This window comes from Scyliorhinus torazame, chromosome 1, assembly GCF_047496885.1.
Source record: "Scyliorhinus torazame isolate Kashiwa2021f chromosome 1, sScyTor2.1, whole genome shotgun sequence".
In the NCBI taxonomy this organism is placed as follows: Eukaryota; Metazoa; Chordata; class Chondrichthyes; order Carcharhiniformes; family Scyliorhinidae; genus Scyliorhinus; species Scyliorhinus torazame.
Window position 1 is genome coordinate 49,951,677 of NC_092707.1, and position 27,937 is coordinate 49,979,613.

Consider the following 27,937-nt stretch of genomic DNA (forward strand, 5'->3'; position numbering starts at 1 on the left):
GGAGGAAACACACACATTCATGGGGAGAAAGTGCAATCTCCACACAAACAGTCACCCGAGGCCGGAATTGAACCTGGGTCCCTCGTGCTGTGAGGCAGCAGTACTAACCACTGTGCCACCGTGCTGCCCACTACATCATACATACACCATTTGCATGGACCCGTCATCTGCAAGGAATGTGTTCCAGCCTTGAGCCTATTTTGAATTAACGAGGAGCTTGGGGAGCCTATCGTTTTCCATTGCTTTCTCCATGGTAATGCATCAGCTAATCAGAGTGGACTTGTCAACAAATTAGCACCCTTTTCTCCTGTAGTATAAATTGTTGCGATAGTTTGAAATTTGGCATTTGTCCTGATGACTGCAACTTGAAAAGCTTTGGCAACATGTCTCTTTTTTCAGCAATATTCAAGTTCTATACTACAAAAAGCAACTGATTAAAAAATCACTTGCTAATTTCAGCCAAACAAAATGATTTCAAACCAGTGCCTTGTACCCTCAACCGTACTTTTTAAATATTTGTCATTTGAAAGGAGGACCCAACATCATCTCCTGTGAAGACGTAGTAAGGAAATATGGATGTGAGGTACAGGAAATCATCTTATTGACATCACTCTGGCAGGAGCTACATATATAGAAAACAGAGAAACACTGAAAGATAATGTGGGAATTTTAACTGCTGGCCTAAAGAGGCAAACTGACAGAAATGTGTCAGACTTTTCTTTTCCTTCTTTTATATGATGTGGGCGTCATTGCCAAGGCCAGCGTTTGTTGCCTATCAATAATTGGGCCATTTCAGGGCAGTAATTACGAGTCAACCACGTTGCTGTGGGTCTGGAGTCACGTGTAGGCCAGACCAGGTAAGGACGGCAGATTTCCTTCCCTAAAGGACATTAGTGAACCAGATGTTTCTTTTAATAATAAATCAACAATAGTTTCAGTGTCTCCATTACAGAAACAAGTTTTGAATTCCAGAGTTATTAATTCAATTTAAATTCCACCAGTGCCATGGTGGGGTTTGAACCCAGGTTCCCAGAGCATTAGCCTGGGTGTCTGGATACTCGCCCACTGCCATTACCACCACACCACCGTCTCCCCCATACATTTCTACCCTCCTTCACAACTCATCATTTCCAGCTTGCACCCAAAATGGAGGGTTCAGGCACTCAATCAGCTCCCCAAGTCTCAGATATGGATGTGCCAGTGACCAGCATTTCCACATATCAAGTCTTGTGAGGGATCAAATCAACCACACTGCTATCCAATGTAGACGACCCTTAAATATTCTTCCATTGGGTGGCTATTTATCACTTTCTAATTTAACTGGAAGAGTAAAGCATTACCGAGGACTGAATTATGGTCTGTTAATATTGTAAGTCAATTAGGAGGCAAAATTATATTTATACTTAGCAATGAAAATCAGCCAAATCACACATGCTATGCAGTGCCTGCCGACACCCGGCCTACCCAGGTGAAGTTTCTTTTGCCAGGGCAAATGTGGACATTTTGCAGTGTAAACCACAAACTGATTTGCCTTTCAACCACATGCAAATTGTTAACTTTTGCAAATTACAGAAGGAAATTGCGGGGAAGCAGCGGCTGATGTGTTGGGTACTCTGGATCTGTGGAGACTGCATTTACCTTAGCAGTAACAAAGACAGGCTACCAACACTTGTGATAGTACAACTCTATTTTATTTAACTAAGAGCTGTTAAACATACTTGCACTGTGGGTCGACACTATATTAGATTGACTGAAGACCTATGCCTAACCTGACCAGCCTATACTGCTAGCACATGGTGGATGTTTGTGCTACTGACTGCGGGCTCTGTCTGTCTCAGAGGCTGTATCCCGAATGAGCGGGAAAACTAGTGCCCTCTGTCTTTATAGTGACCGTGCCCTAACTGGTGATTGGCTGCTGTGTTGTGTGTGTCGATTGGTCTTGCAGTGTGTCAGTCAGTGTGTGTCTCTGCACCATCATATACTGATGTGTATATTATGACAGTAGCGAAGTGGCATTTTCACTGGGCGAGCAATTCAGAGATCCAGGGTAGTGCTCTGGGGACCTGGGTTTGAATCCCACAAGGGCAGTTGGTAGAATTTGAATTCAATAAAAATCAGGAATTAAAAATCCAATGACTACCATTGTTGATTGTCTGGTTCATTAATGTCCTTTAGGAAGGTTATCTGCCGTCCTTACCTGGTCTGGCCTACACATGACTCCAGAGCCACAGCAATGTGGTTGACTCTTAATTACTGCCCTGAAATGGCCCAATTATGGATAGGCAACAAATGCTGGTCTTGCCAGTGACGCCCACACCCCATGAAAGAAGGAAGAGAAAAATCTGACAAATTTCCGTCAGTGGAGGTGTGGGCTTAGGTGGGGCTGCCCTTTCCAGGGGCCGGTGCAGACTTGATGGGCCCAATGGCCTCCTTCTGCACTGTGAATTCTATGAAATCTATATGAAGGGAGGCAAATACAGAACTGAAGTGACCCAGAAAAGCTTACCCTTTTTTAAAAAGAACACATGTGCCACCATTTCCTTAGCTGCGTCAGGTCAATTCCATAATGGTCTGTTTACACTCCCATTGAATTTGAAAATAAGTCAGGGGTAACCACTACCTTTCTCAGAGAAGTAAATTAATAAGTTAAAAGGGAGAAATTTTGCACCATGAGTTCATCACTGCATCAGTTTTATAAACAAAAAATAAAATCACTTTAGCTCATTAAATTAGAGCCAGGCATTTCAGGAGTGAAATTAGGAAATATTTCTGTACACAAAGTGCGATAGAGGTTTGGAGCAACTTCTGCAAATGGCAATTGATGTTAAATCGATTGTAAATGCCAAATTGGAGAATGACAGATTTTTGTTAACTAAAGGTGTCCAGGGACATGGGGCAAAGGCAGATAAACCTGCAGATCAGTCTTGATCTCACCGAATGGTGGCCAGGCTCAAGGGGCTAAATGACTGAATCCTGTTCCTAATGCTCCTCAGTGTGGTTTCACCTGAACAGTATTATTAATACTAGCAATGTGCACTGCTATAAACCAATGCCTCCATCTGCACTCAAAAGGAAGGGAAGGTTATAAAAACACAACATTTAATTAAAAGACTATTGGCAAATATGCAATTGTTGGGTAAGGGCCAATAACCCTTACACAAACTGACCTTTTGGTTTCATGTCTACTACCCTTTCTAAGTAACTTGAAGTACAGTCACCCAAGAAGAAGATTTCACTAACATACATGCATCCAATGCAGCTGATTATGCGGCTGAATAGTATTCTTATCTTAGAGTTTAAGCAACCATAGTTCAGAACATTAATATGAATACAAACAATCCGATCTGCCATGGATGCATTATGGGAAGCAAGACATTGACCTGGGGCGGGATTCTCCAGTCACCGGGCTGATGCAGCCGGAGAATCCTTCCCGATTTCTCCATTCCCGGCGTTTCGCCAGCGGCGTTCTTGCGGCCAATCCAGCCCAATATCAAAATGTAATTCAATCTTAGTCAAAGCTCAAGGTAAATCACTTTGTTAAAAGGAAGCAATTTTGCACCGTGAGACCATCACTACTGGATTAACATTGGCTAACCGGGAACTCTCGTCACGTTTTACTGCCATTAATTGAAAGTTATTTCTGGCCTAAGAAATTTTAAATAATCAGGTAGTTTGAATTAGGTGACTAATTAAAGAGTGGATGCTATGGATTTACTAAACAAGAGCGAGGAGCCACTTCCATTTTATTTGATTAGACAAGGTTTAATTAATCGCACCAACTAGTCTCCTCCAATTAAATTATGTTTCAACGTGCTGACTGCAGCTTAACCAGTGTAAGATACTGGCCAGTGCACACTATACACATCAACAAATTAAGCCTCCAGCACTTTTTCCTTTTGTTCAGAAAACATTCTTAAGCCTTGGCTCTGATGTAATTTTTAATATTAGCTCAAACTGGCCAAGGTGCCATCTGGAAACGCGCTGAGCTTAAGGCAATTTTGTGCAGTCATTCACTAAAACATCAAAAGAGTCGATCATGTTCGCAGCATGCAGGTGAAAGATTCCAGATCGCACCAGCTGTAAATTTTAAGTACGGCAGTAAACTTTCTGTTAAAGGTATCTGTCTGTTTCCCTCCTTCCTCCTCAATTGAAAGATCCAGACATGTTACCAGCTAGATGCTGCCAAAATATCCGTTCTCATTTAAAAACAGAAAATGCTGGAAACACTCAGAAGGTCAGGCAGCATCTGTGGAGAGGAAAACAGAGTTAATGTCGCAGGTCGATGTCCTTTCATTGGGACTGAAGGTTGTTCCAAATGAACAGATTTGAAGCCAGTGCAGGGCCAGGCAAAAGCAGGGCAGGCAGCGCTGGCTGAGATACCACTAGTCTGGTAATGGACTAATAATATCGGCCACATTGCGCCTGGCGCGGATCCATACATGCTGGTTAAATCGTGGGAGAGGCCAAAATCGGGATCGGCGCTGGCCACGAATCAGTCCGCAATCTAACTGTCCCGCTCCCGTTGGTGGGATCCAGATCCTGCTTGGAAACAGCGCAAAGCCAGTTGCCGCCAATTAAGGGCAATCTCTTATTAGCGAGATGGAAGCCCGATCTAATGGCCTCCCGTGATCTAACCGGCTCCCCAGTGAGTGGCACACGGGTGCTGTTTGGCACTCCTATTTAAAATAGGAACCTTGCGCAATGGCTGCTGAGGGGATCGAAGGTGGTGAGTAGCCATCTTCATTTTCGGGCATGCAGCCTAGGAGCAATGGGGCTGCTGCCCCAGTGCTGGAGGGCGGGGGATGTGGGTGGGCTGGGCGGCATCAGGTGGTGGGCACCCTGGGCTGTGGGGGGGTGAGGGGCTCAGCGCCCATGGATTCTAACGGCCATTCACCTTAAAGTCAATATATCCATATCGGGGGCAACTACAGCCTCTGCCTGTCTGACCTACCGAACACACCCAGGACAGAGCTCTTTACCTGCTTATATGCTGACGGTCACTTCAACTCCCTTAGACTGTGAGCAGCCTCTAGCTGCACAGCTGAAGGCTATTGCTAATAAGGAATTGGCATCGTTTGTTATATGAGAGCACTTCACAGCTGCAGATTGTGTTTGCTTTTTGCTCCTGCTGGTGGCTGCAGATGCCTGGTGGCTGCTGTTGTTGTTTCCTTCCTTTTCTGTAGCCGGAAAGAAGGAAATATTTTTCTAAGATACCTGGGTCCTGGAACACCGAGCTCAGGGGGACGTATGAGTCCTGAAGGCAATCCGATTTGAAGCAAGAATACTCTGCAGGACAGTTGCGCATAGTTAGTCCAAATGGGCTACCTGCTAACGCTGTTGAAGAAATGCTTTCACAGATTGATGATGCTTTTGTTGCTGGTGTGGCGAGTGCTGCATGTAACTGGCACCTCACCGCAGGCTAAACACACTGGAAGACACGGATGTTCAACTGCAGCTTGAGCTGCCAGTGGAATATGTGGATGCCAGGATTTGGTTCTGGTGAGATTGGGTTGTGTCGGAAGCACTGCACAGCTGTGGCTCTTGGATGGAGAATGGCACTGGTATGCGGGACAAGTAATACATTGATGGACAGATCATTTCTCTGCCAAGGTTCTGGACATGATAACACATTCTCAGGCTTATCCTCCATTTCTGTTGAGGGACATCAGAGGGGTGATACTGTGGTTTGGTTTTGTGAGAATGTGCTGATGTAGCTCTGTATTCATACCAATACGGAACGGCAATGTTTCCTTATTGTTTAATGGTTAGTGTGATATATAGAATGTTACATAGTTGATTTTCAAATGTTTGTACTGTTGACTGTTTAGTAAACAAAATATTCTCAAGTGCATACCCGCGGGTGCACATGCCATGTCTGCAATGAGCGTTATTGCCTATCATTCCAATCAAACTGGACACTTTGCCTGAACTTGGGGTGACAACACCACAGAGGCAGCAGCCAACAATCAAAGACCCAAGAGCTGGGCTGCAGCCTGAGGGTGAGTGTGTGTGGATCAGGGACGGCTACCTGAGCACAGTCCCCCTGGGGTGCCAGGCGGGGGTCTGGGGTCGAGGGAGTCCCGTTGTGGCCAGCCTTCTGGCACGACTCACTTGGTGGATGGCACTCAGAGAAGGCGGAACCCATAAGGGGCTGTGCCGGTGGGTGTCAGGGAGTGTTGTGGCATGAGCACGGTACTGTGCTGGGGAAAGGGTAGGGGTGGAGGCACTAGCCGGTGACTTGCTGGGAGTGGGGGAGAAGGGGTGGTCAGAGGTGTGGCACATGGGACCAGTGCCAGGGGGATGTTGTTCACTTACCCTCAGGGCCTGGCGGAGGTTGTTTGTCTTCTTACGACATTGGACAGTGTTCGTCCCAGTGACGCTGCCCAAACTGGCTCCCACGTGGCATTGGCAGACCCGGTCCTCTGAACCCCTCGGGGGAACAGGGTGTCCCGTCTCACCTCCACGGTGTCCAAAAGGCTGGCCAGACCAGAATCCCTGTAGCGTGAAGAAGGTCTATGCGGTGCCATGGCTGGGAGCTGAGTGGAGTGTGTTCGGAGGGAGCGTTTATGAGCAGCTCTCCCTTGTCCATGGGGAGCCACCAGGCGATGTCTGGGCATATCAGCTGGCAGGATCGCCAGCTCCAGCATGGACCCCCGGGGGTCTCGCCAGCCCGGTTGTCAGGAAGCACCCGGGAAGAGCCTCCCGCTCGCTATGGCACTTTCCCCGTTAAATCACGCCCATCATTATTAATGGGAGCAGGTGATACGCTGCGTTACTTGCAAATTATCTTCGGACAATTCGTGAGGAGGGGAATTTCTGAGGATGAAGACCCAACAAATCTTCCATTTATGCAAAAAGGTCTTTGCATCTGATCATGCACAGGGTGCGGAAACATTATTCAGAGCACCGTGATTCTCGACAGTTCACAAAATAATGCAACGTGGACACCAACAATTGCATCCTGTGCTTTTGGCAACCCTGCCTGAGACTTTGCAGGGTTGGGGAGGCGTAGTAGTGGCCGGAGGTGACCCACAATCATCAGCTCCACAATTAGGTAACAGAAAATCAGCTACCTTTCGGAAGCCAGCCTCCAGCAGTTCCTTAGTCAGGCAGAGAAAGGCTGTGAAGGGAGAATGTTTCTACCCTGGGAAAGCAGAAAGGTATTCTGTTAAATAAGGTAATGGACCAAAGTGTGATAAAATCATGTTCTCTTGACGTCCGGTGGCGGCTATGAAGGAGTACGTCGCACATTTGGTGGCTCCCGCTCTGGTTGGACTTTTGGGACTTTCCCCCCGATCTTTTAACGGACTTAAATTGTAGAACGGATGTTAGTGGCAACTCTCTACTGAATTTCCACTTCGGTGCATGGAGAAAAGGACTAGAAGTGTTCGTAAGGGCAGAAATAAGAAGACAGAGAAAACTTGGGCTGTAGTTGCAATAGGGGACAGCATGGCAGAGGGGCGATCCTCTGGCTTGTCGACCCAGCAGTCTATGGAGCAGCTGATGCAAGTCATTCAGGAGGGCTTTGCTATGCAGAAACGGGATTGCTTGGACCCAACAAAAGCATCGATTGAGCGGCTGGAGCTCAGGTTGGAAGCCCAGGATCGGGCGATCCAGAAAGTGGAGAAGGCGCAGGCTGAGCAGGAGGAACATCAGACTGCGGTGGAGCTGGAGGTGGGGGTGCTGAGGGACCAGCAAAAGAAACTTCTGGAGAAGGTGGAGGACCTAGAGAAAAGGTCCCGCTGGCAGAACCTAAGAATTGTCAGGTTCCCGGAGGGGTCCGAAGAAACGGACGCTGGGGCATACGTTGCAGGCATGTTTGAGAAGCTGCTGGCGGATGGGGCAGCCCTTGGAGGTGGATAGGGCTCACAGAGCACCTGCGAAAAAGCCGCGAATGGGAGACCCCCCGAGGGCCATGGTAGTGAGATTCCACAGGTTCTCAGATAAGGAGCGTATTCTGCAGTGGGCCAAGCAGACATGGAGCTGTAAGTGGGACAATAGCATCCTGCGGGTCTACCAAGACCTGAGCGTGGAGGTGGCCAGGAGGAGGCCAGGCTTCAATCAGATCAGGGCGATCCTTTTCAAGAAAAAGGTGAAGTTTGGACTGTTATACCCAGCCCGTATCTGGGTCATTAATGAGGATCAGCACTTTTACTTTGAGTCGCCTGAGGACGCGCTGGACTTTTCAAGTAAGAAAGGGCTGACGAAGAACTCAGAACTTTTGAAATTGGCTGCAACATTCGTGTTTCTGTTTTGTCTGTTTTGTTCCTCTGTTTTTATAAAAAGTTTCTCGTTTTGCTTGGAACCAGCAGTAGAGCTGGGTGAGTTTAGATTTTCATTTGCACTGTTGGGGGATGGAGGTGTGCTAGTTCTGATCTTGGTGTTTCTCGGTTGCGCAATTGTGTGGGGATTGTTTGATGTTGGAGTTTGTTTGCATGAGCGGAGGGGAGGGTGGGGAGGGAACAATAGGTGGGAGACTATCTGGCACCGGGGTTGGGGGCCACCAAGCTAGCTGGGTGAGCTAGCTCTCGGAAGCGCAGTGAGGGGTGTGCATATGTTTGGTTTAGGAAAGGGATTGGGTTACAGGGTGTTTTTGCTAGGGGGGAGGGGGGGTGAATGTTCTGCTAGCGAGGGAGGGATTTGGGCTGAGTGACAGAGAGGAGGTCGGGGGCTGCCTGGGGATGGACCGGTGGAGGCGCGGATCACGGGCTGGTGGCGGGCCTAAAAAAGAGGATGACTGATCAGCGGGGGGGGGGGGGGGGGATGAGCCCCCAACTAGGCTGATCAGCTGGAATGCCCGAGGGTTAAATGGGTACATCAAAAGGGCACGTATGTTCGCGCATCTTAGGGGATTGAAGGCGGATGTGGTGATGATGCAGGAGACGGACTTAGAGTAACTGACCAGGTTAAACTGAAGAGAGGCTGGGTCAGCCAGGTGTTTCATTCGGGACTAGATTCAAAGACTAGAGGGGTCGCGATCCTGATCAATAAGCGGGTGGTGTTTGAGGCGGGTAGAATAGTCTCGGATGTGGGAGGACGGTACATTATGGTTAGTGGGAAACTAGAGGGGGTGCAGGTGGTATTAGTAAATGTGTTTGCGCCAAATTGGGATGATGTGGAGTTTATAGGATGCTGGGGAAGATACCGGACCTGGACTTGCACAGGTTGGTCATGGGAGGGGACTTTAATACAGTTATGGAACCGGGCTTAGACCGGTCAAGCTCGAAAACGGGCACAGTGCCAGCAATGGCAAAGGAACTAAGGGGCTTCATGGAGCTGATGGGGGGACCGGGGGGTGGATCCATGGAGGTTTGGGCAGTCAAGGGTGAAGGAGTTCTCCTTCTACTCACACGTGCATAAAGTGTACTCCCGGATTGATTTCTTTATTTTGAGCAGGGCCTTACTGGCGGGGGTGGTGGACACGGGGTACTCGGCGATCACAATCTCAGACCATGCTCCGCACTGGGTTGACCTGCAGGTTAGTAAAGACAGTAACCAGCACCCGCAATGGAGGTTAGATGTGGGACTTTTGGTGGATGAAGGGGTGTGCGAGCGGCTGAGGAAATGTATTCCGAGCTACCTGCAGGTCAATGACATGGGGGAAATTTCAGCAGCGGTGGTGTGGGAAGCACTGAAGGCGGTGGTCAGGGGGGAGCTGATCCCGATCCAGGCCCAGAGGGAGAAGGTGGACAGGGCGGAGACGGATAGACTGGTAAAGGAGATATTACAGATTGGTAGGAGGTATGCGGAGACCCCAGAGGCAGGGCTCCTGAGTGAACGGCGGAGGTTACAGGCGGAGTTTAGCTTGCTGACCACAGGGAGGGCAGTGGAACAGCTGAGAAAGGCGACGGGGGCGATTTATGAACATGGAGAGAAGGCCAGCAGAATACTTGCACAGCAGCTTAGGAAGAGGGAGGCATAGGGAAATAGGAAAATTAAAGGACGGTGAGGGGAACCTGGTTGGTGATTCAATAGGGGTGAATAAGGCGTTTAGAGATTTTTATACCTAGTTGTATGGGTCGGAACCCCCTACGGGGCCGGAGGGGATGAGGTGTTTCTTGGAGGGGCGGAATTTCCCAACGGTGGACAAAGAGTGAGTAGAAGGGCTGGGGGCCCAAATTGGGCTGGCAGAGATAGTGGAGGGGTTGAAGGCCATACAAGCGGGTAAGGCCCCAGGTCCGGACGGGTACCATGTGGAGTTTTATAAAATGTTCTCGGGGATACTGGGGCCGGTGTTGTTGAGGATGTTCAATGAGGCAAGGGAAAGAGGGGTGCTGTCCCCGACGATGTCACAGGCAACGATTTTGCTGATTCTTAAGCGGGACAAGAACCCGGAGCTGTGTGGTCCTACAGGCCGATCTCCCTGCTGAATGTGGTTGCCAAGTTGCTGGCCAAAATCTTGTTCTCCAGGATTTTAAGATAAAGATAGATAGTTTTTTGAAGAATAAAGGGATTAAGGGTTATGGTGTTCAGGCCGGAAAGTGGAGCTGAGTCCACAAAAGATCAGCCATGATCTCATTGAATGGTGGAGCAGGCTCGAGGGGCCAGATGGCCTATTCCTGCTGCTAGTTCTTATGTTCTTATGTTCTTGATTGAGAATTGTGTTCTGGACGTTATTGGGGAGGACCAGACGAGGTTTGTTAAGGGTAGGCAGTTGGTGGCCAATGGAAGAAGGCTGTTAAATGTGATCATGATGCCCCCAGAAAGTAGGGAGGTTGAGGTAGTGATCGCAGTGGATGCAGAAAAGGCTTTTGATCGGGTAGACTGGGACTATCTGTGGGAGATACTGGGACCGTTCGGATTTGGGCGGGGCTTTATTGACTGGGTCAGGTTGCTGTATCAGGCTCCGGTGGTACTTTAGACTGCACCGGGGGATGAGACGGGGATGCCCCCTCTTCCCATTGTTGTTTGCGCTGGCTATGGAGCCGTTGGCAATTGCTCTGAGAGCTTCAAGGGGCTGGAGGGGACTGGTCCGGGGTGGGGGGAGCACAGGGTTTCTCTCTATGCGGACGATCTGCTTCTGTACGTTTTGGACCCAGTAGAGGGGATGGAGGAAATCATGACGATTTTAGGGGAATTCGGCCGGTTTTCGGGGTATAAGCTAAACATGGATAAGAGTGAGAGGTTTGTGGTTCAGGCTAGGGGACAGGAGGGGTGACTGGGAGAGCTGCCGTTTATGTCAGTAGGGGATAGTTTTAGGTACCTGGGCATCCAAGTGGTGCGGGAATGGGACCGGCTGCATAACTTGAATCTGGCCCGGCTAGTGGACCAAATGAAGGACGATTTTCTGCGATGGGACGTGCTCCCGTTGTCACTGGCCGGGAGGGTACAAACGGTGAAAATGACGGTCCTCCCGAGGTTCCTATTTGTATTTCAGTGTCTCCCCATCTTTATTCCGCGGTCCTTTTTAAAGCGGGTCAACAGGGTGATCACAGGCTTTGTCTGGGCGGCAAGACCCCATGGGTAAGGAGAGAGTGGGCTGGCGCTTCCAAATTTTAGCAATTATTATTGGGCGGCTAACATAGCCATGATCAGGAAGTGGGTGGTGGGGGAGGGGTTGGCGTGGGTGCGTATGGAGGCGACTTCTTGTCAGGGCACCAGTCTGGGGGCGTTGGTAACTGCGCCTCTGCCTCTCCCGCCAGCGCAGTACTCCACCAGCCCCATGGTGGTGGCGGCCCTGAGAGTTTGGGGCCAGTGGAGGCGGCATGTGGGAACAGTGGGAGCATCGGTCTGGGCCCCAATTTGTGATAACCATCGGTTTGCCCCGGGGAGTATGGATGGGGGGTTCAGGGTATGGTGGAGAGCGGGGATTGAGAGGATGGGGGATGTGTTCATAGAGGGGTTCTTTCCGAGTATGAGGGCGCTGGAGGAAAAGTTTGGGCTGACGAGGGGAAACTAATTCAGATACTTGCAGGTGCAGGACTTCCTTCGTAAACTGGTGGCAACCTTCCCGCTCATACCGCGGAGGGGGCGGAGCATCCTGAAAACTGCGCCATTGCCGATTTGGTCAGAAACTTGGATTTTCCGGCCAGTCGCCGAATGTGATTTTGCCGTCGGCGACCGGAGAATCCAGCCCCATTACTCTATACACCAGAACTCTTGCTGCAAAGGCGACCATACCATTTGCCTCCTAATCGCTTGCTGCACTTGCATGCTAGCTTTCTGTCATTTCTGTACAAAGGCATCCAAATGGATTCAGTTAAAATTAATCCTTTTGGCTGTTGGCATATTTCAATTATGTAACGAACCAAGCTTCAATTTGAAAATTTACAATTGGATGAGACAGATGGCATAATTATTGTTGTGTTATGCTTCTTCATGTAGCATAAGCTGCTTCCTTGATGTATACTCTGACAAAGGAAGGTTCAGACTTGGAGATAGGTTTAACACATTTATTGAACAGTTAACAATTCTCCTACTTGGGTTCGACTCTCCTGCTCACCTTACTATAGTAACTCAATCTAACTAACCAGTCTGCTCCAATCCATGAGGTGGATGTGATGCTTCCTGATCTGCCCCGTGTCTCTGAGTGTCGCCTGTGGAAAGAGAAAGAGCAAGTGTGCCCTGTCCTTTTATATGGGTTGCCCCCTTGTGGTAGTGTCACCTCTGGGTGTGTCTTGACTGCCCATTGGTCGAATCCTAACTTACTGACATATTGGTTGAAAGTCTGCATGTCATGATGTCTCTGCTGCTCCCTCTAGTGTTTATTTAGTCTTTGTGTATTTACATTAACCCCTTGTGTTTTTACAGTGATGCATATCACCACATCCCCCCTTTTTTCGTGTTACATATTTTCTGTACAGTGTTAAAGAAAATTGAACAAAATAGGTAGATAAGTGATAACATGTACAAATCATGATGACAGTGATTATCAAACATTAAATCCAAATCATATGTATGAGTCCAAAGTTCAGTAATTAGTATGGTCGAGTGGCTTTCTTGTTTTGTTGGTGAAGTGCTGATGTTGATGGTGGCATGTCCTTGTGAACGCCGTCAGTGTCCCTGTGCTTAAGGAACCAAGAAGTGGTCAAATCACTTTGTCGTCTGAGTTGGACTCTTTCTTTTCCGATGCTTGTGGTAGCGATGTAGTAGGTCAGCTGTGTTGTCCTGCCATGGTATGTAATTGAGCTGAGCTGAGCAGTAACAGTGTCCCGCATTTGCAGAGTTGTACCATGTCGTACCAGTCGTAGTTCCATTGTTGTTGTTTTTGTCGTGCTTGTTGTCGACGTTGTTGCCTCTGGTACGCTTCTTGTTATTGTCTTTGTTGTTATTTTTGTAGGTTTTGTTGTTGTGTTTGTTGCGCTCAATGACTGCACCGAGTGGAGAATTTGAGTCCTTCACAAAGTTACTTGTGTCAGCGTCCTTTGTGGCATCTGTTGTTTTCTTGAGCGTGCCGTCACTGAGTCCGTGGCGCTCCCCGTCTGGAGTCATGTCCGGCTTACTTGAATCAGCTTTGGCTTGTCGATGATCCCCATGTGGAGCCCTTTCTGGTTCACCTGTGTCAGCTGAGGTTTCTTGATGCTCCCCGTCCGGAGTCATTTCAGCTTCACTTGAGTCAGCTGAGGTTTGGTGATGCTCCCCGTCCGGAGTCAAAACGTTCAGGTATGCATTTGCTTGTGGAGAGGCTCCAGTGGTTGAGGTTTGAATTAATGTGGTGTCATCGGAGTCACCAGTAGTCTCACTGTGATTGTCGAGTGTCTCTGTACACACTAGCTGAGGTCTGTCACATTGCACATCTGGTATGGGAAGTGGGATGCCATCGTCACTTGTTGCACATACAATGGGTAGAGCCTCAGTGTCTTCTTGTCATTCACTTGAGGTGGGTAGACTGTCAGAGTCTTCTTCTTGTGCACTTGAGCGTGGTAGACTGTCATAGTCTGCTTGCTGTTCACTTGAGGTTGTTAGACCTTCATGCTCTTGTTTATGCAAAGACTTGACTCTGGAGTCTTGCGCTGCTTCCATCGTGGAGTCTGTCCACGAGATCCACTGTGGAGGCTTGTGTCACTCTCTCTGTGGAGTCTTGCAGCATTCCCTGTGTGGAATTGTGCATTGGTCTCGCTGTGGAGACAGTCATCGCTTTCTGTGTGGAGGCTGGGACCCTTCGTGGTGCGTGGACCACTCCCTGTGTGGAGTCGGGGACTCTTCGTGGTGTGTGGACCACTCTCTGTGTGGCAGCAGGCCGCTCTCTGTGGGCTTGCACCGCTCTCTGTCTCTTGGTGTCAGGCCGCAGCATAATCCTGCACTCACGAGTTGGGATGTCATATATGCTGGGCTGAAGATTCCCCAATCCGGACGACTCGGCGTCGGAGTCTTCAATGTACAACACCTCTAGTTGCGGTTCGGATTTGGTACTGGGGTCGTATGATGAAATCTTCGTCTGAGTCGTAGTCTTCGAGGACCATGTCATCACTTTTTGTGTCGGAGCTGTCACTGTGCTCGCGATGTCCAAAGAAGTAATCAACGTCTGAGTGGTAGTCGTCAAGGATTAAATCATCACTTAGGGCGGTGCTAACTGCTTGTTGCAGGGTTCTGCGGAGGTTACTTTCAGCTACTGGTCGAAGTTCAGGCATTGTGCTGTCGTTCCAGGTGAAAGAATCGTGTTTTCCGGCTTTAAATTTTTTTTCTGCTTTGGGACATTTCCCCTTTAAGTGGGCATGGTCCAGGGCCTCTGACGTCATGACGCTTGTGACGTAGAGCGTAGGAAGCGATTGCGCATGCACAGATCACTGGGGCGTCATTCTCCGCCGGCGGGAGTCTCCGTTTTGCCGGCGCCCGGGGGTATCCCGACGGCGTGGGGCTGCCCCACAATGGGAAACCCCATTGACCGGCCGGTGTTACGGAGACTCCCGCCGGCCGGTCGGGGCAGAAATGTGGCGGGGCGGGTAGGAGAATTTCGCCCAAGTTCCTTTACTTGGTGGCTTTTTCGCGACTGCGCATGTGCGGCTCCTTTCCCAAGATGGCTGCAAATCAAAACTGTTGTTTTCTGCATTTGCAGGCCCACCTTTGCCTCGTGGTGCGTATTGGCGCCTCTTTTACCGTTCTCTCTTGTGTTTTCCTCGCAGAATTCTTGAAACTTGTCCAGGTCTGCCTGGAAGTCGCTCTTTTCTTGCCCTCTGGAGTACTTGAAGGTCTCAAAGATTTCTGCTGCTCTTGCACCCGCGATGGTGAGGAGCAGCTTTATTTTCTCTGCATACGCCCCGCCATCTAGGTTGGACGCTACCACGTAGATCTCGAATCTCTGCCTGAAGGCACGCCAGTTTGCACTGAGATTGCCGTGGTACCTGAGTTGCTGTGGAACCGGAATCTCGAACATCTTGCCTGGGTGCTGTTGCTGGTTGTCACGGATTTGTTGAGTTGAACTATAGGGATTCAACAGGTCACTCACTGGTACCATGTTGTGTTATGCTTCTTCAGGTAGCATAAGCTGCTTCCTTGATGTATACTCTGACAAAGGAAGGTTCAGACTTGGAGATAGGTTTAACACACTTATTGAACAGTTAACAATTCTCCTACTTGAGTTCGACTCTCCTGCTAATCTTACGAGAGTAACTCAATCTAACTAACCATCTGCTCTAAACCATGCGGTGAGTGTAATGCTTCCTGATCTGCCCCTGTGTCTCTGAGTGTCACCTATGGAAAATGAAACAGCATGTGTGCCCTGTCCTTTTATATGGGTTGCTCCCTTGTGGTAGTGCCACCTCTGGGTGTGCCTTGACTGCCCATTGGTCGTGTCCTATCTTACTGACCTATTGGTTGAATGTCTGTGTGTCATGATGTCTCTGCTGCTCCCTCTAGTGTTTATTTAGTCTTTGTGTATTTGCATTAACCCCTTGTGCAGTCACAGTGAAGCATATCACCCACAATTACATTTTCAAAGACCAGGCTAAGTATGGAGAAACAATTAAAAGCAAAAATGCTGCGGAAGCTGGAGATCTGAAATGAAAGTGCTGGGAAAACCCAGCAGGTCTGGCCGCATCTGTGGAGAGAGAAACACCCGGGTTAACACTTCAAGTCCAATGCGATTCTTCTTCAGAAGTCCCGAAAGAGGAGTCATGCTGGACTCAAAACTTTAACTCTTGTTTTTGTCTCCATAGATGCTGTCAGGCCTGTTGAGTTTCCCCAGCACTTTCTGATTTGATTATGGCAATTAACCTGCACTGATTAACCTAAAAGGCTTTCAGAATTAAACTGCTTTCCCTTCAAGAGAATGTCCTCTCGGGTATATGCTTTTGTGGATATAGAGCAACTGTTTCGCAACTGAAGGATCACACCTGCCTTTTGTTTCTTGAGTGGTTTCAAGAGAATTACACTCATCTGTTCATGTTTGTCTCACCATGACCTTCTTTTTGAAGTAAAAATAGTTTCAGCTCGAAGGCTCAGTTGAAAATCCACTGAAATTCATCGTACACGTTGCATTAAAATTATTTTCAAAAATACACAAACTGAAATATTATTAGAGAGCAAGAGGCAATTAGAACCCCGTTTGGGGGCGGGGAGAGGGGGAAGGGTGGTGCAAGGGGAATATTTTCCTTGGTTTGTTCAAACTCTACTGAGGCGCCCAAGTCCATCGAGCACACTAAATATGTTCAGGTTCTAAGGTTTACCCTAAGCTAACAAAATTAATCAAAATCTAGGCTAAAGTATCAATGTCAGCTCAGTTAAGCTTTTCAAATAAAACAGTTTAATGGGGTCACTCATGTTATAGTTCCATTTAATCATGTCATTCCAAAGTATGTAATTATCTACTGTCTTATGTAACAAACCTCAGTCTGGGCATTAGGAACGTTAGTTTAGGCTAAAAAAATGGTTTCAAATTTATTTATTTTAGTGACACATTATGCCAACTTGATTGGTTGCCTTAATAATTCCTTAGCTGTGAACAGGTTATAATAATAATCTTTATTAGGGTCACAAGTAGGCTTACATTAACACTGCAGTGAAAATGTCCTGGTCGCCACACTCCGGTGCCTGTTCGGGTACACTGAGGGAGAATTCAGAATATCCAGATCACCTAACAAGCACGTCTTTCGGGATTTGTGGGAGGAAACCGGAGCGCCCGGAGGAAACCCATGCAGACTTGGGGAGAGCTCTGCACAGACAGTGACCCAAGCTGGGGATCGAACTTGGGTCCCTGGCACTGTGAAGCAACAGTGCTAACCACTGTGCTACCGTGCCGTCTGAAAACATGCAATCACCGTCTTGCAATTATAATTCTAACTCTAGTTTTAACTGAATATTCAGTGATAATGTTGTTGCTGGCACTGCTGTGTTTTTATATATTTATATGCCAGCATCGTTTCTCAGGTTTTCCCTGCCCCTATTCCATTCTCGTCCTGCTCCCTTCTCTTTAATGCTTTCCCTCCCCAGAGCTGTTCCCTGCTCCCACCTATCTCAAGACTTTCTCTCCCTGAATCACAATCCCAAGCTCGCCCCACTCCCTCAAGCTTTCCTAAAAGCAGCTTGTGAGAAAACAAATGCTTTGCTTGATGCCATTTCCGATGGATACTTGGGGGAGGAGGGAGGAATCATAGCATGAGTAAATTGAAACCATTGGTGGTCATATACTAAAAACGATGAAACAGTCTTACATCGCAACAAGTCATTTTGTAAACAGGCTGGTGAAACAAGCAATCACATTGCTGGAATCATGAGATTGCACGCCTGGTTTTCATATTATTTTATGATTTTTGTTGGCAGTTGATTTTAAACTAAATTGCATCCTATTGGTTTGGAAAACAACAGCAATGATCTACTTTGAATTGCTTTCAGACCTCTGTAAAGGGTTTTTGTCTCAGTATGGTTTAATGTTCTGAAATCAATTATGAAATTAACTTTGGAGTTTTTACAGGAAAAAGGTCAAAAAAGCGAATTGGCAGTGCTAACCTTGGCAGGAAAAATAATCTCACTGGGGGTCCAAGGAGCTGAAAAATATTTAGCTCTCTGGGTTCCTTGAAAGGTTACTGTATGCTGTCTACAGTTAGTTCCAATGTTCTGGGGTTTTACTTGATTACCTTTGAAAAGCAAAGAGGACTTTCCCAGGAGATTAAATATGCTTAGCTGAGCCAAGTGTAAGGCAGATAGGCGAACGGGATAGTTGGATTGAAGCTATGGTTCTTGTATAGCTCTTCTCACATTGGTAGCATCATGATCTGTGAATCTTAGAAATATGGTAAGGAACAAAGAGACAGGAGGAGTCAATTCTGTCCCTGATCCTGTTCTGCCATTCCATTAGATCACAGCTGATTTGTATCTCAACTCCATTTACTCAGCTTGGTTCCATATCCCTTCCTTACCCAACAACACTTAGCTATCTCAATTTTTTAGATTTCAGTTGACCTTGCCTCAATAGCGGCATGGTAGCACAGTAGTTAGCACTGTTGCTTCACAGCATCAGGGTCCCAGGTTCGAATCCAGGCTTAGGTCACTGTCTGTGCGGAGTCTGCACGTTCTCCCCGTGTCTGCGTGGACTTCCTTAAGGTGCTCCGGTTTCCTCCCACAAGTCCTGAAAGACGTGCTTGTTAGGTGAATCAGACATTCTGAATTTTCCCTCAGTGTACCCGAACAGGCGCCGGAGTGTGGCGACAAGGGGATTTTCATTGGAGTGTTAATGTAAGCCTACTTGTGACACTAATCAAGTTTATTATTATTATTAACAGCTTTTGGGGAAATAGCTCATAGTTATAAAGTGGGCTGAGACCATTAGGGGTTTACACATGAGGATGTGAAGTTTTATTTTTGAGCCAATAGGGGAATCAGGAGCCAATGTAGGTCAGTGAGCACAGGGGTGGTGGAGGAGTGGAATTTACTGCAGGATATATTATAGGTAGGTGGGTTTTTAATGAGCTGAAGGTCATCAATGGCAGTATGGGAGGCCAGTCAAGAAAGTATTGGATAGATGAGACTGTAAATGATAAAGATATGGATAAGGGCTTTGTCAACTCATCAACTGAGGCAGGGGTAGAGCCAGACCCTATTTTCATTATTTCTAGGCCCTTAACCCAAAGTGTGGGAATCATTATGGAGGAGACACCGAGGTTCTTGAAGGGCAGAGGAGGTCAGTTTTTTAAAATAAATTTAGAGTACCCAATTCACTTTTTCCAATTAAGGGGCCAATCCACCTCGCCTGCACATCTTTGTATTGTGGGGGTGAAACCCAGGCAAACACGGGGAGAATGTGCAAACTCCACAGTGACCCAGAGCCAGGATCGAACCTGGGACCTCGGCGCCGTGAGGTAGCAATGCTATCCACTGCGCCACCGTGCTGCCCGAGAAGGTCAGTTTAAATGTCATGTTCTGACATTATTTAAATCCCTAACTCTTTAAAAACAATTTTCAAACTAAAAATAATTAGGCTGCAGCTGTCAGTTAGGGTAAAAACAAAACACACGCTGCTGGAGTGCATTACTTGGCAGTCCATCTGGCATAGTTTAGAAAAAATAATTACCATCTGTTCCTGCAGTTTCAATAGACTTAGTTGCTGACATTTCCCACAGGCTGCTATTACAGCTCATCCCAATGTGAATGCTTGGCTGAGTTTCAAATGGACTAACACCACGTATCTCCACGGGCGGCTGAGTTCACATTCTTATTGACAGTTTAAAGAAGCCATTAAGTGATTAGCTGTCTTTGATGCGGTTACTGAATGGACGTTTGTTTGTTTTTATAACAAATTGCTCAATTGAGGGGATATAAAATCCTTGAATGGGTCTCATCAAGGGTGGGCAAGTGAGAGCACCATTAAATTGCTAGAAACATTTTCACATGACTCCTGAGATCTGCACACAGTGGATACAGATGAATGGCTATGAGGTGGCTTGGGTGTATGAGGTGGTATGGAGGTGTCATGGAGCATGCATGGCGGTATGAGGTAGCATGGAGGAGTGGGGTGAGGGATGAAGGAGAGAGGAGTTCACAGCCTTTTATAAACTGGCCTTCTTACCAGCCTGCCTCAGTACTCGGTAGCCTCTGCGGCCACCTCTGAATTGTATCCAGAGGCGACAGGTCCAACTCAATCACGCTTCTGCCTCCCTCAAGTGAAAATTCCTTTTATAATGAGGCGGTTCTTTCAAGTCGGAATAATTCCTGACATAAGCTATCTGCCTTAGTAGTGTGAATCCGGCCCAAACCCTCCAATTTGACAGGCTCAGTTGTCATGTACGCCAACTAAGTTTTCAACAATGAAAACAGAGCTGGTCTAATGCTGTAACTGAGATATTTAATGTAAACAGGGTATAAATATGGCCGTGATTCTCCCGAATAAAAATAAAGTCCAAATAAAAATAAAGTGCTACCGCCTGCTGGAAAACCAGAGTTTTTCGTTTCCGCTGACAGCGCAGCTGAGCTGGGATTCAATGCCACCTAGCAATGTTTTTGGAGAGGGATGGGATTTGCGTTGGCCTTGTGGGGGGCTGGGCCATGAAACACGCTGACAGATCCCACTCCTCGAGGTCGGGTGCCATTTTTAAACACAAGGCACCTCCCTTGATCACTGGCAAGGACCCTCACCCCCAATGGCTGGCCAGGACCCCTTCAGGACCCACCCCTCTGGCCCCCCTCCCAATCTCCTCTTTCAGGCCTTGCCCCTTGGCAGTGTGAACTTCAAGGGGGGGGGGGCGGTTGGGGGCGGGGGGGGGGGGGAGGGGAGACATCAAAGGGTTCCAACTGATCAGAGGGAAGACTTATAACTACAACCTGAGATGCTTTTCAAAGCTACAGAAAGAACACCTGCCATACGATCTTCATCCCGAGAAATACCCCAGACATGACCCCCTCCAGGCCAGCCCAAACCCCCAACCTCCATCTCCCCTGATGGACCCCCGGCACCCTGGAGGGAAGTGCAGGGCGGGTGCTCACCCCTTCGGAGTCCACGGTGCCATTCCCTGCTTGTCAGGACCTGCACTAATTCACGCCCATGTGACTCATAGCTGGGGGAGCGGGGGTGCTGGGGGCATCCCAGGAGGCCTGGGAGTCAGGCTTCCTGCCTGATAATTACATACAAATGAATGCAATTAAGGCGTGAGCATGTTCTTGCCTGATCTGAACGAGAACCCGATGGGGGGGGTGGGGGGGGGGGTGAAATTCCCGCGAGATTAAGGGCACGATCTTCCCAAAATGGAACAGTGTCCCCTAGCGAGCCCGTCTAGCTGCGTGTTTCCCAGCACTTGCAGTGCCAAGAAACACATAGCTATTCAACGCTACTTGCATTGAATAAGGGGCCTAAATGAGGGCTGCACATAGCCCCGTTTTTACAAAGGGGAGCTCCACTCGCCCGTAATGCCCTCTTTAGCGAGAGATTAAATGGCGTCCCGTTCTCTTGAGGCCCACAAAAAAATTCCTGACCTCCCCCCAGCCGAAAAACAACACCTCCCCAACCCCCAACATCCACGGTGGGCAACCCCAGCCGAATCGCGCGCAAGCTCATAAAATGCCAGCTTGCCAAAACTGGCACCCTGGCAATGCCAAACCTGACACCCTGGCAGTGCCACCTGGGCACTACCAGGGTGCCAGGCTGGCACTGCCAACGTGCCATCTCCACCTCGGCACCATTGATGCAGACAGTGGTGTTAACGATACACTGCTTCCTGAAGTCAATGATCAGCTCCTTAGTTTTGCTGACATTGAGGGAGAGATTATTGTCGTTACACCACTCCACTAAGTTCTCTATCTCCCTCCTGTACTCTGACTCATCGTTGTTCGTGATCCGACCCACTATGGTCGTGTCATCAGCAAACTTGTAGATGGAATTGGAGCCAAATTTTGCCACACGGTCATGTATGTATAGAGAGTATAGTAGGGGGCTAAGTACACAGCCCTTGTGGAGCCCCGATATTGAAGACTATCGTGGAGGAGGTGTTGTTGTTTATTCTTACTGATTGTGGTCGATGGGTTAGGAAGTCGAGGATCCAGTTGCAGAGGGAGGAGCAAAGTTCTCAGTTTTGGAGCTTTGATATGAGCTTGGCTGGGATTATGGTGTTGAAGGCAGAGCTGTAGTTAATGAACAGGACTCTGATGTATGAGACCTTGTTGTCGAGATGCTGCAGGGATGAGTGTCGGGCCAGGCGATGAAGTCTGCTGTGGACTGCTTGTGGCGGTAAGTGAATTGCAGTGGATCAAGGCATTCTGGGAGTATGGAGTTGATGTGTCTCATGACCAACCTCTCGAAGCACTTCATAATAATCGATGTCAAGGCCTCCGGACAGTAGTCATTGAGGCACGTTGGCAGGTTTTTCTTTGGTACCAGTATGATAGTGGTCTTCTTGAAGTAAGTGGGAACCTCGGAATGGAGTAAGGAGAGGTTGAAGATATCTGCAAACACATCTGCCAGTTGGTCCGCGCAGGATTTGAGTGCATGACCAGGGACCCTGCCAGGTGGCTCCAGATCCACAGCAATGCTCTCAGGGATAGGCATTAAATGCTGGGCCAGCCAGCGATGCCCATACCCCATGAACGAATAAAACAAAAAAGCTTTTTTAAATGGCAGAGAAAACTTGTATGGAGCGGTCATCACCGCCGTGCACTGGATTTTCCTTGATCTCAAGTATATCTGCATTTAAACTTAATTGCTACTCATTTTGCATGACTATGTTGCATTTTGCAATGTCATACCCTTCTTGTTTAACTAATACTTAAGGGTTTCCAGTTGCGGCGGTGACCAGCTAAGCCGCGCTTTTCGGCGGCTCCAGCTCGAACGGACCTTCGGGCTCTTTTAAGAGCCCCAACGGGGAATTTTTTCGGGACGAAACCCGGTGTGGGGTGAGACAACAGGGAGTCCACCCCCAACGAAAAATAAAAATATCGGCGGCGGCGGCCAGATCGCAAAGAATCCTCGAGGACAAGGGCAGAAGGAAAAAGGAGCAAGATGGCGGCGGAGAGAGCCCAGGCGACATGGGGGCCGGACCAAGACGAATTTTTGAGACGGTGTGTGGAGCTGCTTAAGAAGGAGGTGCTGGCCCCGATGCTACAAGCAATTGAGGGGCTTAAGGAGGCACAAAAGACCCAGGAGATGGAGCTCCGCGTGGTGGAGCAGAAGGTGACGGACAACGAGGACGAGATCCTGGGCCTGGCGGTCAAAACGCAGACACACGAGGCGCTCCACAAAAAGTGCATTGAAAGGATTGAAGTCCTAGAAAACAGATCACGGAGAAAGAACCTTCGGATCCTGGGTCTCCCCGAGGGAGTGGAAGGAGTGGACGGCGGGGCTTACGTGAGCACGATGCTACGCTCGCTAATGGGAGCTGAGGCCCCCTCGGGCCCCTTGGAAGTGGAAGGGGCCCATCGGGTCCCTGCGAGGAGACCAAAGGCGGGAGAACCACCTAGGGCGACGATCGTGCGATTTCATCGCTTCAATGACAGAGAGGTGGTTCTGAGATGGGCCAAAAAAGTACGAAGTAGTAGATGGGAGAATGCGGTGGTACGGGTGTACCAGGATTGGAGTGCGGAGGTGGCGAGAAGGAGGGCGAGTTTTAATCGAGCCAAGGAGGTGCTACACAAGAAGAAGGTGAAGTTCGGGATGTTGCAGCCGGCGCGACTGTGGGTCACGCACCAGGAGAGGCATCACTACTTCGAAACGGCGGAAGAAGCATGGACCTTCATTAAAAACGAGAAACTGGATCAGAACTGAGGGACTGATGTTGGAGGGGAAACGACAATGCTGATGTATATAGAGATGTAAATTGGGGAGGGGGGGACACTAAGAAATGTGGGCGCCGGTGAGGGGGAAGAAGAGTCATAGGCGGGGGATGGGGAATGGAAGTGGGGCGGCAGAGGGAGCTGCGCCACAAGGGGCGGGACGGCTCTAGAGAACACGGGGCTTATTGTTCTTGTTCCCGCGCCAGAGAGATGATGGCGGGAAGATAGGCGCAAGGTAGATGGGAGTTCCCCACACGGGGGGGTCAAGGAGAGAGCGGGAGAAGCCGGGGTCAGTTGAAGTCAGCTGACTTTCGGAAGCAATATGGGGGGAGTAATCATGCTAGATGTGGATCTAGCGGGGAGGGGGGGGGGGAGGGGGGAGGATAACTGGGTTGCTGCTGCAGAGATCGAAGAGGAACTGGTAAAAGAAAAGGTGGTCGGGGCGGGAATGCGCCGCCTGGGGAACGGGTGGGTGCGCGGAACCGGGACGTGGGACTGGCCTAGAGAGGGTGATGGCTAGTCGACAGGGGAGGGGGGCAGGCAGCCCCCCAGTTCGGCTGATCACGTGGAACATGAGAGGCCTAAATGGGCCGATTAAAAGGGCCCGAGTGTTCGCGCACTTGAAAGGACTGAGGGCAGACGTGGCCATGCTTCAGGAGACGCACCTGAAGGTGGCGGACCAAGTTAGGTTAAGGAAAGGATGGGTGGGACAGGTGTCCCACTCAGGGTTGGATGCAAAGAACAGAGGGGTGGCCATACTGGTGGGGAAACGGGTGTCATTCGAAGCTAGGAACATTGTAGCAGACAGCGGAGGCAGATACGTGATGGTGAGTGGCAGACAAGGTGTTCACAAGGTGTACTCCCGGATAGATTTCTTTGTTTTGGGAAGGTCACTGATCTCGAGGGTGGAAGGAACTGAGTACTCAGCCATAGCTGTTTCAGATCATGCCCCACACTGGGTGGACCTGGAACTAGGAGAGGAGAGGGAGCAGCGTTCATTCTGGCGACTGGATGTGGGATTACTGGCGGATGAGGGAGTCTGCGGAAGGTTGCGGGGATGTATCGAAAGGTACCTGGAGGCCAATGACGACGGGGAGGTCCGAGTGGGAGTAGTATGGGAAGCACTAAAGGCGGTGGTCAGAGGAGAGCTGATCTCCATCAGGGCCCACAAGGGGAAAATAGAGGCCAAGAAAAGGGAAAGACTACTGGGGGAGATTTTGAGGGTAGATAAAGAATACGCGGAGGCCCCGGAGGAAGGACTATACAGGGAGAGGCGACGACTCCAGACGGAGTTCGACCTGTTGACCACAAGGAGGGCGGAGGCACAGTGGAGGCAAGCACAGGGGATGAGATATGAATATGGGGAAAAGGCGAGTCGCCTGTTGGCCCATCAGCTGCGAAAGAGGACAGCGGCGAGGGAGATAGGGGGAATTAGGGATGAAAAGGGAGCTACGGTGCGGAGAGCAGGGAAGATAAACGAGGTGTTTAAGACCTTTTACGAGAGACTATATAGGACCCAACCCCCGGAGGGAAACGAGGAGATGCGGCAGTTTTTGGACCAATTAAGGTTCCCGAGGGTGGAGGAGCAGGAGGTGGAAGGCCTGGGGGAGCCGATTGGGGTGGACGAGGTTACCAAGGGGCTGGGGAACATGCAGGCAGGGAAGGCCCCGGGACCAGATGGGTTCCCCGTGGAATTCTATAGAAAATATGTGGACCTGTTGGCCCCGCTGCTGCTCAGGACCTTTAACGAGGCCAGAGAAGGAGGGACCCTACCCCCGACAATGTCGGAGGCGACGATATCGCTAATCTTGAAGCGGGATAAAGATCCGCTGCAATGCGGGTCCTATAGGCCTATCTCACTGCTAAATGTGGACGCCAAGTTGCTAGCAAAGGTGCTGGCAACGAGGATAGAGGATTGTGTCCCGGGGATGGTGCACGAAGACCAGACAGGGTTCGTAAAGGGGAGACAACTAAATGTCAACGTGAGATGGCTATTAGGGGTGATAATGTTGCCCCCAGCAGAGGGGGAGGCAGAGATAGTGGCGGCAATGGATGCAGAGAAGGCATTTGATAGGGTGGAGTGGGAGTATCTATGGGAGGTGCTGAGGAGGTTCGGGTTCGGGGACGGGTTTGTCAGCTGGGTTAAACTCCTCTATGGGGCCCCAACGGCAAGTGTGGTCACAGGTCGGCAAAGGTCGGAGTATGTTCGACTACACAGGGGAACAAGACAGGGATGCCCGTTGTCCCCATTACTGTTCGCGTTGGCAATTGAACCACTGGCCATAGCGCTGAGAGACTCCAGAAAATGGAGAGGGGTGATTAGAGGGGGAGAGGAACACCGAGTGTCACTCTACGCGGATGACCTACTGCTGTATATGACGGACCCAGTGGGGGGCATGACAGAGGTCATGCAGATATTGCGGGAATTTGGAGATTTCTCGGGATATAGGCTTAACATGGGAAAGAGTGAGCTTTTTGTGATACACCCCGGGGGCCAGAGTAGAGGGATAGATGGCCTACTGCTAAGGAGAGTGGAAAGAAACTTCCGATACCTGGGGATTCAGATAGCCAGGAGCTTGGGAACCTTACACAGACTCAATCTGACACGACTGGTGGAACAAATGGAAGAGGATTTCAAAAGGTGGGACATGCAGCCGCTGTCACTGGCGGGCAGAGTGCAGGCAATTAAGATGATGGTTCTCCCGAGGTTCCTATTTGTGTTCCAATGTCTCCCTATACTGATCACTAAGGCCTTCTTTAAAAAAATAGATAGGAGCATCACGACCTTCGTGTGGGCAGGGAAGGCCCCGAGGGTAAGGAGGGGGTTCCTACAACGTAGCAGAGACAGAGGGGGACTGGCGTTGCCGAATTTGGGCGACTACTACTGGGCCGCCAACGTGGCGATGATTCGTAAATGGATGATAGAGGGAGAGGGAGCGGCGTGGAAAAGGTTGGAGATGAAGTCCTGCAAAGGGACGAGTTTAAAAGCGCTGGTGACGGCGCCACTACCGCTCTCCCCAAAATAATTTGCCACGAACCCAGTGGTGGCGGCAACATTAAGTATCTGGGGGCAATGGAGGCGACAGAGGGGTGTGCTGGGAGCCTCGGTGTGGTCCCCGATCAGGAACAACCATAGGTTTGACCCGGGGAGGCTGGACGGAGGATTCCAGAGCTGGCACCGGGTAGGAATCAGGAGAGTGGGAGATTTATTTATAGACGGGACGTTTGCGAGCTTGGGAGCGCTTGAGGAAAAGTATGAGCTGCCCCGGGGAAATTTCTTTAGATATATGCAGGTGAGAGCATTCACGAAACAACTGGTGAGGGAATTTCCGCTGCTCCCGACACAAGGGATCCAGGACAGGGTGCTTTCGGGGGTGTGGGTCGGGGAGGGCAAAGTGTCAGAGATATACCGGGAGATGAGAGAAGAGGGGGAGGAGTTGGTGGGCGAACTGAAGGGAAAATGGGAAGAAGAGCTCGGGGAGGAGATTGAGGAGGGTTTGTGGGCTGATGCCCTAAGCAGGGTAAATTCCTCTTCCTCGTGTGCCAGGCTTAGCCTGATCCAATTTAAGGTGCTGCATAGAGCACACATAACGGGAGCAAGGTTGAGCAGGTTCTTCGGAGTGGAGGACAAGTGTGGGAGGTGTGGGGGAAGCCCGGCGAACCACACACATATGTTTTGGTCGTGTCCGGCACTGGAGGGGTATTGGAGGGGAGTGACGGGAGTGACCTCGAAGGTGGTGAAGGTCCGGGTCAAGCCAGGCTGGGGGTTAGCTATATTTGGAGTAGCGGATGAGCCGGGAGTGCAGGAGGCGAAAGAGGCCGATGTCGTGGCCTTTGCGTCCCTAGTAGCCCGGCGTAGGATTTTACTCATGTGGAAGGAAGCGAAACCCCCCGGACTGGAGGCCTGGATAAACGATATGGCGGGGTTCATAAAACTAGAGCAGATGAAGTTTGCGCTGAGAGGATCGGCTCAAGGGTTCACCAGATGGTGGCAACCGTTCCTCGACTACCTAGCGGAACGTTAGAGGGAAGATAGATGGCCAGCAGCAGCAACCCAGGGGGAGGGGCGTAAACTGTTTGGGTTTTTGGAGGGGGAGAGGGGGCGGGGGAGAGTATTACTTCGTGTTATTTGGTTAGTTTACCATGTTAGTTACACAATGTTATATTGCAGTTATCATGTTACCTTTATTTTTATTTCTTTGATTTGTAAGGGAAAAAATTGTGTTTGAAAACTTTAATAAAATATATTTCTTTTAAAAACTAATACTTAAGAGTGCGAAAGTAAGATTTAGAAAAATAAATAAGAAGC

At 49.4% G+C, this 27,937-nt stretch overlaps 1 protein-coding gene across 3 annotated transcripts in view; it reads right to left on the minus strand.

The window, feature by feature from the left end:
- Positions 1-27,937, minus strand: part of emid1 (EMI domain containing 1) — a 531,354-nt gene that overhangs the window by 218,308 nt on the left and 285,109 nt on the right. The window lies entirely within an intron of this gene.